The sequence below is a fragment of the Neopsephotus bourkii genome, unplaced genomic scaffold, assembly GCF_033783945.1.
Source record: "Neopsephotus bourkii isolate Nb327-2 ecotype Australia unplaced genomic scaffold, CSIRO-AGI_Nbou_v1 NB_272, whole genome shotgun sequence".
Taxonomy (NCBI): domain Eukaryota; kingdom Metazoa; phylum Chordata; class Aves; order Psittaciformes; family Psittacidae; genus Neopsephotus; species Neopsephotus bourkii.
The window spans coordinates 1,353,493-1,366,442 of NW_026900781.1; the positions used below are offsets into that span (position 1 = coordinate 1,353,493).

At 39.9% G+C, this 12,950-nt stretch overlaps 1 protein-coding gene across 4 annotated transcripts in view; it reads right to left on the bottom strand.

Moving 5' to 3' along the window:
* The window catches only part of KCNG2 (potassium voltage-gated channel modifier subfamily G member 2), a 60,835-nt gene that overhangs the window by 34,289 nt on the left and 13,596 nt on the right, over nucleotides 1-12,950 (bottom strand). The window contains exon 2 of one of the 4 annotated variants that reach the window (XM_061346345.1): nucleotides 9,700-9,829. The exons of the other annotated variants lie outside the window; for them this stretch is intronic. The gene's annotated coding sequence lies outside the window, so the exon portion shown is untranslated. The remainder of the gene's footprint in view (nucleotides 1-9,699; nucleotides 9,830-12,950) is intronic. 4 annotated transcript variants of the gene reach the window in all.

A 12,950-nucleotide genomic window follows, 5' to 3' on the forward strand; every position in this document is an offset into this window, starting at 1 on the left:
GGAAACACCTACATTTTGCATTTTGCAGTGTGGTGACTGGGAAATACTGCAGCAGCTTAAAATACATTGAAACCTGATTATTATTTTTTTTTTTGCTGAATTAAACATGAAAATTAATACTATAACTAGCAAAACACCCCTTGTATTTATATTAACTTTAACATAAAATTCTGTTTCAAAATGTCAGTTTCATGACATTTTCTGTTCTGAATTCTTCCTAGACAGATGCCTGTGATGGCATCAGCGTTCCCAGCAAAAGCTGACATGACAAAGCCAGAGCTTACGGGTGGGAGCATTGATGCTTTTGGCCCATGGAAAAGCATGAGATTGTTTGGATTTTTTCCGCTCAAATAGGTGGTAGCAGAAGCCTTTCACAGTTTGGGGTTATGGATGCATTTCCCCATTCCTGCCCAGCTACTGAAGAGGATGAAAATGGCCTTAAACAGTCTAAGGCATCTCTGTAGTTTCTCTCACCAGCAACCCACTTCCCTCTACACTGAATTGCCATTGGTGTATTCAGTAGAGAAATGCTTAAATTCACTAAACAGACTTGCTCATTTAAAGAATCATCTGATAATGTTACAGCATTCTGTTTTAATGTTAAATAATGAATCAAAGGTATTAGGAAACTTTGCACTTTCTCTAATGCAATTATTTCGGTCATTTCACAGAGCTCGCAGAGCAAGGGTGTTAGCATTTTTTAGACTTTGCTCTCTATAAATTTGTACTTTTAAGGGACTTACCTACAATGCAATGGGAATGAATGGATTCACTGTGAAGAGGATGTCTTTAAAATCAAGTAAAATATGTCCTATCCAGTTATGTGTAATATCTTCACCATGCTGAATCCTTCGAAAATCACTTCTGCTTTCAACACACTGGAACAGATACTACAGGTAGGTTGACAGGCTAATTAATCATGTGTGCAATAGACGAAAACTTTTCACTGGTATCTTGCTGGAGAACATTGTTGGACTAGAGGTCACGAACACACACTCGGATATACTATTTCCAAAGACCTGCTCCAGTGACAGAAATGTAGGAAGCTCAATTCCAACAACAGCCCCTTCCATTGCCCCTTCAACAGTTGTGACCCAGTAGGTTAATATGAACCACTGAATGACGTGAGTTCTTGGGGCAATGAACATGGGCAAGAAAATAACATCAAGAAAACAATACAGGCCTTTAAGAGATGCTCAGGACAGTTATTTATTTGCTAATTGTTTTTGCAATTGGGCTAGCAAATGAGCAGTTCATGCTCTCCACGAGAAAGCTCTCTTCTATTCAGAGCTTTTTCAGCTTCTGCTGGATTGCTCACCATTGTTCTGCTTACAATACCGGTAGATACACAGAAACATCAGGATAAAATAGCTATGGAATTCATTTTACAGCATCACTACCGCTGACAGTGGTTTGTGCCTGAGCACTTATTTTCATGCAGCAAAAGGACGTGTTGTTACTCATAACGCATACATTATTCTGCAAGTGCTACAAACAATAAACCCCTCTGCCAGATCCCAGTATCTCTGGCACACTCCGAGGCTGCTGGTTTCTCCCTGTATGTTGTCATACTTTAAATCTTATTACCATCGGAAAGATGGCCAGGAATTTCAAGCTACTTCAGTTCCCTGCCACTCAGCCTTTCCCTCCTGTGAAGGCAGCTCCATGAGCTGCGCTGTCTGTGGTGCTTATGAGTTAAAAATGGAAAATTAGGAGGCAATTAACCCAAGGGCGTTGTTAAACACCTCCTGCTCTGCAGCTCCAGGATGCTTGCTGCTTCTTCATTCCTCCTCTACCTGACAGGCCAGCAGGTTCATTATACAGCTAAGAGGATATGCATGACTATTTCACTTTCAGCAACGGAAAGCTGCTCTAATTTTCTTGTGTTGCCAGAAGTTCCAACAGGCTCTCAAGCTGGAGACTGCCAAGTGTAGGAATGATTTTGCACCTCTTTTTCTTTCAGACTATGCTTCCTGACTGCCAAAGCCAGCTCCTGAGAAGGTGCTCTGCAGTTGTATAAGCTGGTCTAATTCATCAGGTCACATTTGCTGGAGCACTTCATTACCAGCACACTCAGGGAAGAAAAGCTTTATGTTTGGTTAAATAAGAAAGATAATGGAGTTTCATAACTACTAACAAAAAGGTAGAATCCAGCTCAGTTTCAAGTCTGTACTTTGGTAAATATTTGGTATGTCGTATCCATTAAAGAATCTGGAGCCTGGTCTCTACAAAACTCTTTCCTCTCGCTCCATAGTAACAGCACTGAACAGAAGTGTTTCTAAAGCACACGGCTTATGTGCTCAACAGCTCTGTGATATTTGTGCCAACACAACAGAACCTCAATACAACAGAACACCCCAGATTTAGCTATTTTTTTTTTACTTTTTTCATTTTTTTTAATCAACTTTACTTATCCTAGGGCATTACTTCCTAAAAAACCTTCATTATTTAATTATTGTTTTCTTGCTTAGCAGCCAACCTCTACTGTTAACAGAAAAGAGCCATGGGAAGAAACATGCACAAACCCCCCTTTCCTTCTCTCTCCTCTTGAAAAATTTCAATAAATAACATCTCATAAAATATGAATTCATATCCCATTTGCTTGCTCATCAAGTAAAAAGTAAACATGGATATCAGCATCTAAAACTCTGAATAAAGATCAGTAAATAAGTAGCTAACAGCAACTTAATGAGGACTCTCGAAAGGAAAGCATGTAATCTGATTTGTACTGCATAATTCTTTTTGTATTATTTATTTTACACTTTAAATGACCTCATTTTATTTAATTCATTCAGGCTCAGTAGCTCGCTCTGACACAGAACCGTTTTAGCTTAAGCTCTGATCAAGCAGCTGCTCTCCAGTTCATTCAGTCCCTTTCCAAGAAAGAAAACTTGCTCTCCAAACTCAATCCCATACAACTAAATACCTTAAATAAGTATTTGTATGTAGAATACTTCTACACCCTGATAGGAACTTGCAGCCACATTTGGTCTCAGAAACCCTGTGCTGAAGCGTATCATCATACCCTACAAGCCCTAGCGTCAACTGAATCAGCAGGAATTGAAGGGGCAATGGAAGCTGGCTCCTAGAGAGGTCAATCCTCAGGCTTTTGAGGGACTGAAGAACAGGGGACCCCTGAAAAGATCCTACCAATGCTGTAAAGTAAGTCCAGCTCATAATATACACTTCTGTGTCTCTGTAGTCATTACAAGGATGTTTTTGTGGTTGTAAAGGAGAGCTTCACATTCTAGGGGGGAAGCAAAGTGTGAAATAAATGAGACAAGAGCAAACACAGATGGGTTTATAAAAAGAGAGTGGGAAAGAGAAAGCACTTAGCTAAACGTCTTGTGGTCAGCTAAGAAATTTAGATTGCACTGTTTTCAGATAAAATACAATGAACTAGGATCACTTGGTGGTTTTCTGCTTGCAACAGCTAATAAATCAAAAAGAAATATGTGATTTCCTGAAACACTGTGAAGGAAGATGAGTGAAGGCTAAAAGGCTTTGAACAGAAACGAATATGCTATAAAGCAGATACTTCATTATTTTAGAGCCTAACCCAAGCATATGCTGAATCTCTGCACTTTTCGTGTAAGTTAGCAAGTGCCAAGCAGCTTGTAAGAAGCTTTCTGCCTCTCTCATAATCAGGACCCTAGTCTGCAAAATCAGCTAAGAAAACCATTACCAAGTCAATGCATAGCTGGTACTAAGCCCATGCTTAATTATATATTTGCAAACATCACCTTACAAAATTTTGTGTTTCCCCCCTTCTATAAATATCCCATACATATACACATGTGTGCATATATATGTATAAATACACACATATATATATATATACCTCTGAACAAGCAGGGAAATGGCAGGCATAAGATCAGAGATATGAAATGGTCGTGGGTCTCCAAGCACAGCCTTCAGGAGACCAGGGCCAGGAAGCACCAAGGGTCAAATCAGTCATCAGCTCTCACTGTCTTCCAGTACAAATTAGGAGCTTGAATCTGGTGCTGGCATGGAGGTACTTGGTGCAATCTGAGACACCCTGAGATATCTGAGGAAGGCAGATGTGACACAATGGTTACAGCTGGATGCCAAACAAGATGTGCTAGTACATCCAAAAGAGCACTGGATGCCCATCTTTCAGCAACCAAAACTGTCCTAAGTATGTAGGGTCCTTTAGGTCCTTTAAAAATCTCTTCACACAGAGACTTTGGGGATTTATTTTTAATTTCTTGGCAGCAAAAAAAAAATCCTCCATATTCATAACTTTTTAAAGTATGGCACTCTTACATCAAAAGTCAGCACTGTGCATCAACTGATCTCTCCATGGAGATAAGATGACTGGAACAGCAGAAGCTCTGTTAAAAAAAAAAAAATCAATGGTTTTCTTACCATGTTGTGGTGCATGTAAACCTGAAATGTTCTGTAATTAAAGTTAAGCACTATTCTGGAAGAAGCTTTAGATAAGATTCACATTAGGCAGCTATATTTATTACTAGATGCTTCCTCTTCAAGCTGAACATATTCACCAGTTTGTATTATGGAGCATAACTCCTTAATTCTCAAGTTAAGTGTGATCACTGCAGATACTGGTTTTGCATATATCCAGCCTGTTGTGCAACTTTTTGAAGTCTATAGCTTGATCAGGTGTCTGGTCACGCAGATGTGATGGGAACCAGCTGGAAATATGTATGTGCATACTTATGAATGTGTATCTAAGTTGAAAAACAGAGCACATTATTCCTTATTTTTGGAAGGGAGATACCTTGGTCACACAACGGCGTTATGGAAAAAACTGACACTCCTCATGTAACAAAAGGGCTGTGGTTTTCCTTCCAGAATATCCATGTGTCACTTTTAAGGCACATAGACAGGACTGCCAAATGGCAAAAGAGAAGCCAGTGAAAGGGTCAAACAATGTCAGTCCGTGGTACCTCTTCTGCTGCTGGATAAATGTTGTTGTCTAAAAATAGTAAATAGCACTCCTGATCCGAGACTGGTAAAGTGGGACAGAAAGACTTTAAATAAAACTGCATTGTCAGGAATCACAACACAAAACCACCAGCTTCTTCCAAACCCTAGAACTCCTACTACTTATTATATTTATATGAGATCAAAGCCGAGCAATAAAAAATAAGTAAAGCTAATCACCTAGATATCTCTTTTAGTAATATATATGCTAGAATCTCGTGCTTTTTGCCTCTTGCCTCTGTTTTATGTATATTCTGCATTCCCACTGCCTTAAGACAACTGGGAATTTGTTACAGTGAAAGAAAAGCCAGGGTCATTGAATTCATTAGTCCATGACAGTAAAGCAAGCTACTTTTCATAAGGTATGTACAGGCAGCATATGAACAGTAATTGGTAGCTATTTCAGAGTGCCTGGATAGTGTGTGTTTGTTACATTGTCATAAAATGTTGTAAATACATAGCTAATAAAAATGCCCAAACTGTAGATGCAGCCTTTCAATATGGGCAGGCTACCTCCCTTTAACTAAGAGGACTTGTTTCAATTCTGGACGCAGAACAGCATAGAACATCCTCATTCCTGGCATATAAACCTGTAAAGATTTTCAGGCTGATACCTGTTTTGCACACAGAGGACCAGCACTTCCTTGGCTCCAGCAGACCTACTGAATCCTGTATGGTTCCATCAAATGAGAGGAAAAAGAGAAAGCAAAGAATTAGAAACCACTGAGAATTAGAACACTGAGTCCAAAACTGTAGGGACAAGATGGGGACAAGGTGAGATAGCAGACAATGTGTGTCCTCCTTTCCACACCATCTCACACTCCTGAACTTTATTTCCAGATGATAAAGACAGGAACAGTGAGAGCTCTGCTATCCCCAAACACTGTCCCAGGCAGATGGTGGGGAGGAATTTCATAGTTGCTACAGATATTTTCACTCCAAATCCTCCTGGATGTGTCACAGTCATTACAGAGCACCTCTCTTACGAACATCTGCTCTTACACCCTTACCAGTGTTTAAAACTTGCTACCCTCAATCAGATCTTGAGCTTTGCTTTTAATAAAGCATGAATAAACACCTTCATCTATTAGCGTCCTTTCTGCTACTCTCCTAATAATGAAAAGGCAAAGGAATAAATAGCTTGTGATATCTTTTCTTACTTACAATCTGGCAAATATCTTCTCCTTTTAAGCAGTTTCTTTACTCTCTCTCCAAGTTATTCTCCACTACAGCAACATACTTTTTATGGACAAATAAATATCTCACAGTATCAACTCACCATGCATCAGTTCCAGTTCCTTATTACGAGGTTCATTTTTTTTTTTCCAGAGACATGCATAATTACATTATGCAGTAGAGCATCTATAAATCACCTATCATGTGGTCATATGTTCTAAGAAATTAACCTGCAACTGTTACCCACTTCAGAACTTCACCCCAGTTATTTCTAGCCATGAAATCTAGTCAAGAGTTAGTTGGCCAAATATGGACTACTGAAGCTGGGTTTTGGAAACAGTATTTGTCATTTATTTACCTAAGACCTACTTTCAAACCTCATCCCCACAGGCCTTCAAATTAATTTTTGACACAATACTTAAATCACCTTTTCATCTGAGAAACATTTATTTGGTAGTTAGTTCAGAAGCTGAGATTCATACTGCCTTTTCACATACTGCTCTGTGCACTGATGTCATCTGCTCCCCATCCTCACTTCCTGCAGCAAGCTCTAATGCAACAGGGCTGGTGAGTTACTATTACCACACAGGGAATAGATGGGCAACAAATGACATTTTCCTGACACTTTCCATAAGCAATGACTAATAGCTTTTTAAATTATCAAAACAGTGACAAAAATAAATTATATTAAAGGTTACACTTTCAGCACCTCCTTATTTGTAAGCACAAAATATGTCCACATAATTGTATCAGCTAATTAACTACACAGTTATTCCAATGCCTTTTCAAGTGCAGCTGCATATGCTCAAATATAGATTTTTCATATCTGAATGACTGGAAACATACAAACCAGAAGCCTGATGAAGATTTGTTTACTTAATCTAAAGGATATGGCATATTAAGTTACACATTCTAAATTTAAATTTTGCAAATTATTGCTATGGTATCCCTTTATACATCTGCATGAAAAGAATCACACTTGATTCACTGAAAATAAATCTGGTCAGAGACTATTATAAATGTTTATAAGACTATTCAGAATGTGAAAAAGCTCCTACAAACAGAAGAAGCAGACTGGTAAAATTGGTTGATACACAATTTATTTCAGTCATTCTATTTTACTGGCTTACATTCCTATTGTTCTTAAAACCTTTTCCTATGAGTTATTTAATGCTCAAATATTATTTTACATCCTCTCTTCTTTTTCTAATTCTGCAAACTGTATTGCTTGAAACTTCCAGTAAGTGCCTCCAACAGTTACAATTAACCTTTTTACGCCCCTTTTTCTCATATAATCACTTACCTTCTAGGAAAAAAGACTGGTATCAAATTTTCTTTCTGTTTATTAGACTTCTTTCTTACTGCTAGATGGCATGTGTAACCCTTAGGCTTACAGTTTACTAAGTTAACTGTCAGCACTTTTCATCTTCCCTCAGCTTCTTTTCCCTCCACAGTTTTATCTCATTTGATTATTCTTGGCATTTCTGAAAGCTGTCAAAATTTGGTCTGCTGAAATTCAATACTGGTGTGAGATGACGCAAGGACAGTCTATAACCCTGACATGAGATAATAACAGATTTTGAACACACCTCTCTAGTTAGCCTTGACTAGTCTTATTTCATCTGCCATTCAATGGCTAGCGTAACTAGAGCATGCTATACAAACCATAAAACCAGAAGTGCATTCTTTTCCTAGAAAAATATATATTTCCTTCCCTTTTCCAGCCAATGAAAAAACAAACATTTCTAAGGATTGTTTCTCACCACTTTTACAATACTCCAACTATTCTGAGGGAAGTCACACCACCTGACTGCTTTCCATTAGGTAGATGGATACAGGTAATTTCTTTTTTTTCCTCAGGAGGATGAGGCTAGCAACTTTCATATCAGACTACCAACATGCTGGAAAGTCAAATTTTAAACAAATACTCTGTACACCTACTCTAATTTTTGCTCTGAGAATTAGGTATTCCTCATTTCATAAACATGAGAAGCAATCATGTGGGGCCATAAAAGGGCCAAATATATAGAAAAATAAGATCTGATATTCTGTTGTGTCTGGCCTTCTGGCTCTACCCCAGTCACTTCAATCTACCTATGTCAGCGGCATACTACCACTTGCTCACCATCTCATGGCAGTGCTTCATGACTTCTTCAAGGCAACTCAGAGCATGAGATCAAGCTTAATGTAGCTTCAAATGATAATAAAATGAGCAATTTGCCAGACCAAACACAACTTCTTATCTCTTTCTACTAAGCCCCAGTTTCCTCCTTTCTGCACTTCTTCCCTGAGCCTGATGATCTTTCAAAAGCAGGAAGGAGGTTATTCAGAGAATCAGCATGCAGATGTTTCCAAGATGTGTCCACAGTTAAGCAAAGATTTTCCTTTGATTTTGTCCAGCTCAGGAGTGGATGCAATTTAATGGACTTCCCCCCTTATACATCCTGAAGATTCTTTCTTCTGCATTTTATTACTTCTGAAATGCTTTCCCAATGTTTTTTTGGGGTTTGGCCTAAAGTCTTGGTATGCTGCCTCCTAAACTTCTCCTCCAATATATGTTACTTGCCTTTAAATTGACAGTGTCTTTCCACTTTGGAAAAGTTTCAGTTAGAGGAACCATGAGATTCTCTATTTCCAGACCAAATCCATTCAGTTATCAAAAGCGAGAATTAGGTCTTCTACAAAATGAAGTTAGGGCACCCACAGAGGAAGCTGATCCGCTAAATACGGAGGTGCCATTTTGCACAGTGCCTTTTCAGAGCTGAACTGCCATATGCTGCTGTCTACTCCTCCTTCATCTGCATCCTCTCTGCAGGAAACCAGTTCTGTGTACTTCAGTCCACTAGCTCAGTCTTCCCCAAAACTGTGTGTACTTTACAACTGGTATCTACTTGCAGGCTAATGCCTTCTAACCTCACCCTGGGGTGCTGAAACATGTTTTCATCGCTTTAGGCACCCTTGGAAGGAGCAAATGCATTGCACCACACACACTGCACCACATAATGCAATGGAGACACAGACTCCTCTCAGAGTCCGTGGCAGGCTGAGTCATAGACACAAAGTGGCTGACAGGGAGAAGTGACAGTCTTTTGCTCCATGTCTGATGCTGTCATTTTGCTTTTGATGCCTTCTGAGTAGCACATGGTTGAGGAGGTGGAGGGAAGCCACAGGCAGCAGGAGAAGAGCTAAAGCTCTGTTAGGCCCAGCCTAAATCTGTCCTTCTAACATGTTATAACAAAACAACAGCTTCACTATACATTAAGGCTGAGCAGTACCCTTTGTACAAAGGCAGACTCTTCAAAGTGCTCTAGAACATCAGTGCCCACAGGGAGCCAGGACTGTCTAGGGCAATAATATTCAAAGTTCTCATAGCTTGGTCACTATCTTCTCTAACCATTCAGGCAACCAACCGCTACATTCCCAGACCATCAAAGGTGCAATAAGCTTTGAAATGGAAGCTCCATCAGAAACCTCCCTCTTGCAACCTCACCTAAGCCTTCTCTTCTGCCACCTTCTGCATGACAGGTCACAAAAAGCAGTCCTAACACCACCCACCTGGCTGCCTGCCTTGTTCTCCCACCCAAAGGGACTTTGGCATTCTTTCAGACACGTCTTGGCTCCACAGAGCCCCAAGGACTTGCCACTCTCTCTCATGCACCCATCCCTGCCACTCCACTCAGGAAAACTAAAAAAAGGATGGAATTTGGAGATCAGGTCTCATACTTCTTCCCTCTCTTCCCCCAAGCAGCAGAGACACTGTCCCTCCAGGGAAAGGCAGGCCCTGGCAGCAGGCAGAACTCTATCAGTCAGTGCATGAAATTGCAAGGAAGAAAGCACCCAGTCTGACACACAAACACACACTTCATTAATGTGTTTTGCTTCATTTTCTGTTAAAAACATTTAGTTTCCTTCAGAGCTATGGTTTTAACAACCTCTACTGCTACCACGTTGTTTGTTTCAAAGACACTTCAAGGCATCCCAGAACACACAGTAAAAAATGCAGGTGGGAAATAAAACCTGATAAATGAAACTGCTTTTACATAATTACAAAAACCTAACCCTAACTGTACTAATATACTTATTACTGTGCTGTTGAGAACCCACTGGTGGAGCAGAAATGTAACATGGGTGAATAAGCAACATAAAAATGTTTTTAAATCCATCCTTGGATCCCTGGAAACCCACGTGTTTCCTGGCACTCCAACACTTATCAGTTGGCTCAGCTGAAATTACAAAGTGGCAGAGGATATCCATTTCATTATCACCTTCATTCATTATCTTTCATCCTCACTCTGTGAGAAGCAACCCACATACCACCACCCAATACAGGGCACAGTACCATGCTCCCTCTCACCTTTGCCTCTCAATCCAGCCCCAAGGTTTTAGGCATGAGTGGCACAGCTTCAGCATGGGAGCTGAAGGGAATACCCAGCTAAAGTCAGAGCACTGCCCCAGATGTTCAGAATCAGTTGTTTTCACTCTAGAGGGCAACTCAGTTCCTAGTCACATAGCTCCAGCTCAAGGGTACCCCCCAAAGAAAACAGCAGGCTCATCTCTGTCCTTTCAAAGGACTGAAGGCAACTACCCTGAAGACCATCCCATTTTAATGGGACTCAGTGATGTACCTGCTCACAGCTTTCACTTAGCCTTGGCTATGTGGCAGCAGTTCAGAAACACTCCTGTGGAGAAAAAAAAAACCTCCAAATGACAATGAGGATATTGAGTCTGGAGTACTTTCTGCCTTCTGCATACAGGTACAAAGCCTGGCTGTGTCTTGATCATACTAGATGCCTATTTTCCTGGCTATTCCCAGACTTTTTGGTACTCTGGTTTCCAGAGGTTGGAAACTCAGCTATGTGGGATGCAGAAAAGCTTTGGGTTATGCTTCACAACTCTGAAGTTGAGTAAACAGGGAGCAGGATGGCAGGGCACTGCAGAACAGATCCATTCCAGGGCTCACCTGCAGTGCACATGTATGGTGTGTATCTGCTTGTAAAGATCTGTACCTTTTTTCAGAGACAGCCCTATGGATATGCAGCTGATGACTGTGAAGCCACTTTAGGTGTTTCTTTGAGATATCTGTTATCCCTGTGAAAGTGTAAGTGAATGCACAAAATGAATAGAGACAAAACTCATGCTCATGACACCAGAAGACAGAAAATAATGCCAGTTGTGTGGATGAACAGCCTGAATGCTGCTGTTCTACCTTGACCTGGTACCACCTAAAGACAAAATACCAGTCTGTGCAATTTTAAACTAACTTATTTTAAGTGAAAGTGAATAATTAGACTTACATTATGACTATTTGAGCACATATAGCGGTCAGCTGTAATTCCAGTAATGACTAGCTCAAAGTCAGGCCACCTCTACTAGCTTTCATAAAGGGAAATAGGATGGAAAAATCAGTATCTAATACAACACAATTCACTGGAAGGTTCAAAGGACCTCATAATGCGCAATCATGACGTATTCTGCTCTTCGGAACAGTTTGCTCCTAACCCAAACACGGCATTTTCATTTGCATTCTGAAAATAAAGAGTCTGATTTCTTTTATACCTTTCTATGCTATTTAATATAACTGCAGCTGTGTCTCTTGCTTCATGATTTTACACTGAAACCTCCAGTGATGCATACAGTAACTTAAAAATTGTAGAGTAGGATCTTTCCGTGGTACAATTACGTATTCTTTTTTCTTTCTAATAATGGTCCACTTTTAAGAATGCCAGGAGTGGTATAAACTGTCATATTCCAGGGGGTTCTTGAAATCCATGGGAAAAGATAATTAAGAAAGTACACCTCTCTGTCAGGATTGCAAATTATTTCTGCGAATACCCCTGAGATCCGTACTCTGTCTCCTCCACAGTTCTGCCTGCAATTGAGGTTGGTTGAGCTAAGAAAGGTACACAGGCAATAACTAGGTTATTGAGAAGGAAAGCACTATCAAAATCCTGTTAAATAGGTCATTATGGGCCTCGTATAGCTCTTGTGACAAAGCTTAAGGCAAGGATTGCAGTGTACAATGCCAGGACCCTGTAGAGATCTCTGAAGTGATGGTGGTGAAAAGTACTGGAAAGAAAGATGAAATCTACCCTGTCTAAGCTATGGCTAACACCATGAAGGCCAAGATGTTGGTAACTGGCTTCTTTCTTTCTTCAAGGGTGATGCTAACGGAGTTTAAACAGGTATTAACCTGCACAGCTCACCAAATGCTCATGCCACCATTGACCCCCCTGCTTACCTCACTCCTTGTGCTACTGTTGCCTTATTATTATTGTTTTGTGCAATAAACAATACCCTTAGATTATAATTGGTTAATTTATCCATATTTCCAGGAGTAAAAGAAGAACAAATAGACACTGTCCTTTTTGCAAAGATATTTAAGCATGAATAATCAGAACAAAGGATGCCAAGGAAGCAAAAAAGCAGGGGGAAGAAAATCATGTCACCAGCTCTCTTTGATCTTTAGATCATGCCTGAAAAATCTTCTCAACCAAGAAGGAGGCAAGAAAAGCCCAGGGAAATGCTGACTCCAGAGGTTTCAGCTGCTGGAGAATCAGGCTGCTGCCATTATACATGACAAATTCCCATGTGACTTTGGTTTTTCAGACTGATACATGCATACAGCTATGTGCCCCCTATAATACTTTTTATAAGCACTGGTTTTCTCTCACTTAAAGATGGATCCCTTCATTTGAGGAATAAATTAATTCTAGATAATATTAAAAAAAAAGGGAGGAAAAATAATCCAGCATTTAAAACTGTAGTAAATTGTTGCATATGGAGCCGTATTTAATATGAAACAAAGA